We start from the raw sequence: 4,439 nt of genomic DNA, 5'->3' as shown, positions 1-4,439 counted from the left end.
AAGCTTACCACCCTTGCCCCGCAGGTAAGTTACTCCAAACCAAAAAGACCTGATTATTACGCCAAGACCGTCCCATTCTAGTCTTGTGGTAGCGCTGTTGTCCCAGGTTGTCGCTCTATGAACCGGTCCTTATGGAGAGTGGCCAACCCAGCAGTAAGCACCGTGCTGGCCCCCTAAACCATGTTTCTAACAAAACCATTTTATAACGAGACATGAGCCCCTCAAACGGGCCACTCCCAGAATTAAGTTTCATATACCATTAATCAAATTAATTAAAAAGGACCAAGTGTGTTATAGCGCGGCACCTAGCACAACTAACCAAAATGCAACCCAAAGGATATATATAAGGGATATAAAGTGGCTAGGAAAGTCCTTATAGGCATACAGTATTAAAATGCAGTATGAAAATGTATTTAAAGTGATAGGGGTTGTTCATGTTATACTTGCCTTCCTCAAACTGTTCCTGCTGCTCAAACTGCTCTGAAGATGGTGTCTGCTCTGGGTACTGGTACTCCTCCGAAGGATCAACGTCTACTCACGATCGCAACGCCAAAACAAGTCCACATATACACATACATGCAAACAAGAGAAAAAACTAAGAAACAGTACAACAGTACATTAAAACAGCAAAAAAAAAATGCTAGAACTATTCTACGCATTACAACGATCGCGTGGACATAAAGAACGCCTAAAACGGAGCTAGAACATGAAATCTAGAGCAAAAACAAGGTCTATGGGCTTAACTGTAAGAAAAATAGAGTTTTTGGGGGTTTTCTGCAAAAAGCGAGGACCTAAAACATAATTAAACCTTAGATCCAGGGTCTAACATGCAAAACCACCGGCTCTGGACTGCGGGTTCCAATTCTAGAAAGCTTGGGGGGTTTGTGCAAGATTCTGGGCCAAACTGGAATTATTTTTGAATAAAGATGGACCGCGGGTTGATTCTAGGAAAACGTAGGGGTTCTTTTGCAAGATTCCAGGTGCTGACTGGTAACCTTTCTGTTGACTCGGGTGGAAACAATCCTGGACCGTCGATCTGGGATCGGATGGATCAGACGTTTTGGGGGCGTGGGTGGCGGCGGGAGCGTTGGCGCGCGGCGGCGCTCGGCGGCGGGGTCGCCGGACTTCACCAAAACGGCGACTCCATACTCGCCTTCGAGCGGAATTTGATCAGGAAGCGAGAGCGCGGCACACTAAACCGATCTAGGGGCTTGGCGCAGGGCCAAGGCACGGCGGAGGCCCGGTGCGGCGGCGAGGCGGGTCGGCCTACGCCGGTGAGCCATCGCGCGCGGTACAGGGGAAAACTAAGGGGTAACTGGGCACAGGAGGGTTCGTTAACGCGGCACGAAGGTCCGGGGAGGCGTAGAGAAGGGAGAGCGGTGGTGCAGGGATAGATCCACGGCAGCACGGCGGCGTGGCGGCTCGGTGATGCTCCAGGGTAGAGGGAAGCAGACGTGGCCGGCGATGCTCCTGACCCTGAGGCGGAGCTCCCGTGGCGGCTCGCGGTAGAAGAGGAGCGGCAGAGCGGCCGGACCATGGCGGTGCAGAGGCAGCTCCGAGCAAAGGCGATGGCGGAGCAGAGCGGCGTGGTGGCAGCGGCTAGGGCTGGAGGCGGCGAGGGCGTGGAGGGGTAGGTGCGTAGGGGCGAGTGCGGGCACTGGCTGAGAGACTGACAGGCGGGGCCGGCTAGTCAGACTGAGGGCGCGGACGCGCACGGGCGTGGGGAAGCTGGTGCTGATGCGCGGGCCCCTAACGGCTAGAGGAAGGGAGGCACGCGCGGGCGCTGGGGAACGTGGCTGGTGAGGCGGGGAGAGGAGGGGAGCTGGGCTGGGCCGCCGGGAGAGAAAAACGAGCTGGGCCGCGGAGAGAGGGGCAGCTGGGCCCGCGTGGAAGTGGGTTGGGCCAGTTGGGCTGAGGGTTGGGTTTGGGTTTCTTTCCTTTGTCTTTTCCTTTTCTTTTTTCAAACTCACTCAATTCTAAATGAATTCAAATCAAATTTGAATTCAAACCCTATGCACTCAACCAAATAAAAGAGATGCTCCAGCATGAATGCATAAACATTTTAACCCTATGATAAATTTTAATTACTTGAGGATCAAAATTAGATTAAATGCAAGTCTAAACACAATAAACCTTAGAAATTTAATTAAAGCCAATTAAATTTATTATTAAATAGGAAAATTAAATTAGAGTGTTACAAATCCTACCCCCTTACAGGAATCTCATCCCGAGATTTTGGGCTGGCTAGCAAAGAGATCAGGATGTGTCTTCATCAACTCCTCTTCCTTCTGCTTCTTGCCCTTGTTCTGATCATTTCTGCGAGAAGCCTGCCCCTGGGTTTGTCCCACTTGAGGGCACATCTTTGCAAAGTGATTCGGGCTCCCGCATTTAAAACCGTGGTTGTTGTTGTCAGGACGAGCGGTTAGCTGAAAATTCGGCCTAGGGCCGGTCTGCTGCAGCTGTGGTGGAGCATAGCGAGTTTGCTGAGGTGGCACAAACTGAGCCTGCTGCTGAGGAGGCCGAATAACCCAACGCTTTGGCGAGGGTGCAGCTGAAGTATTCTACACAATAAGATACCTCAGTGCAGAGGCACTCGACGGTCTAGCAGGTGCCTTGCGCTTCTTCTTAGTGCGATGTGGCGAAATAAGATCCTCCTGAGTAATAGCCAGATTCACCAGATCATTGAAAGAATCCGCACGGACAAGATTGAGCCTTTCCTGCAACTTGGTGCTGAGGCCTCGACAGAAGTGTTCACGCTTCTTAGCGTCGGTATCGGCATGATGACCAGCATATTGACACAAGTGATTAAAAGCCTGGGCATACTGGAGTACGGTTCGAGTGCTCTGAGTTAAAGCCAAGAACTCATTGAGTTTTCGATCAAGAAGTCCAGCCGGAATATGATGAGCTCGAAAGGCATCATTGAATTCAGTCCAATTCACCACATGATCAGCCGGTAGCATTCCGTGGTAACGATCCCACCACATACGAGCTGATCCACGGAGTTGGTGCACGGTATATCGAGTCTTGTTCGCTTCGGAACAAGGAAGCGTCAACAAAGAAAATTTGGACTCGATCGTGCGAATCCAAGCATCCGCATCAAGTGGCTCATCCGCTTTGGTGAATAGTGGGGGCTGCGTACTGAGAAAGTCCTGGTAGCTCACCTCTTGCGCTTGATGAGCGTGATGCCCACATCGCGGTTGTTGCTGAGCCTGCACCAACTGCCGCAAAATTTCAGTTTGAGCGGCAAGAACTTCTGCAATACCCGCGGGCAGAGGAGGTGGAGGTGGATTGTCATTCCCTCCGGCTCCAAAACCACTGGGACTGCCTCGAGTTGATCCAACCATCTGAAACGTGAGTAGTTCGCATTAGGCTCAACATTTTCATCATCTCAAATGGGATTATACAACTCAAGACAAATGGAAGAATATGAATTGCATAAATCATGTTACACAGAAAATGGTCAATACGAAAAAGCGCATAACAGGAATTATGTGCAAGATATGGACTTGAAATTTTTACAGGAGATATATAATTTCATAATCTACAAATTTGGTAGTCAACGCAAAGTTAGATTCCCAGAGTAAGTTATTCGAAAAATTCAATTACTCCTCCTATGGTTTTGTGATTTTACAGAAAACAGAGCCTCTGTATTTTGCAGATATCTCCTGCTGTACACATTCGTTTGAGCTGAAATTTGGTGAGCATTTAGATACTGAAATTTGGAGAAACTTTGGTATTCAACTCACGAGCTAATTTGGAATGGAAGTAAGGATAAACATTCAAACTAGCTGCTGCATTCAGCTTTTCACGGTCTGCCAACATCTTACATAAGTAGCATTAGAGGTTCATTACATCCATCAACTTCTCATCTCTACTTGAGTGCTTCTAACATCAATACTAAGGGGTTTAATCAACTCTGAGTTTGCCTAGTAGCCCATGATTCAAAATTTAGGCCATACTAAGAGGAGTCTACAAAAGTCAGGAAACAACGCCTCGGTCTACATGTTGACCGACGCCTCACTTGCTGCGGGAGAGTGTGTCTCGACCGGCGCGGGCTGCGGCGCCTTCTCCTCAAAGTCCATCTCTGAGACACCCTGGATCTCCTGGGGATCCTCCTCACCATCCACCTGTATTGGGCCGGGTGGTGCGTGAAGAGCAACCTGCATTTGGTGGAGCTGCTCCTGGGCGTCGTCGAGGTTAAGCTGAAGGTTGTGGAACTGGTCCTCGAGGAAGTGGATAGTGGCGTCACGGTCCATCACCATGTCCTGAAGCTCCTGGACTTGGCTCTGGAGCTGGGTGATCAGAGCACACCTGCTCTCGAGCTCGTCACTGGCCTCACAAAGCTGCTCGTCTCTCAGCTGGCGGGTGGCGGAGGAAGGGGGAAAAGAGAGGGTCGCTTGAGGCAAAGCTAAACGACATCTGGGGGAGGTCAGACTAGA

The sequence above is a fragment of the Panicum virgatum genome, chromosome 2N, assembly GCF_016808335.1.
Source record: "Panicum virgatum strain AP13 chromosome 2N, P.virgatum_v5, whole genome shotgun sequence".
Classification (NCBI taxonomy): Eukaryota; Viridiplantae; Streptophyta; class Magnoliopsida; order Poales; family Poaceae; genus Panicum; species Panicum virgatum.
This window is presented reverse-complemented; position numbering follows the sequence as displayed.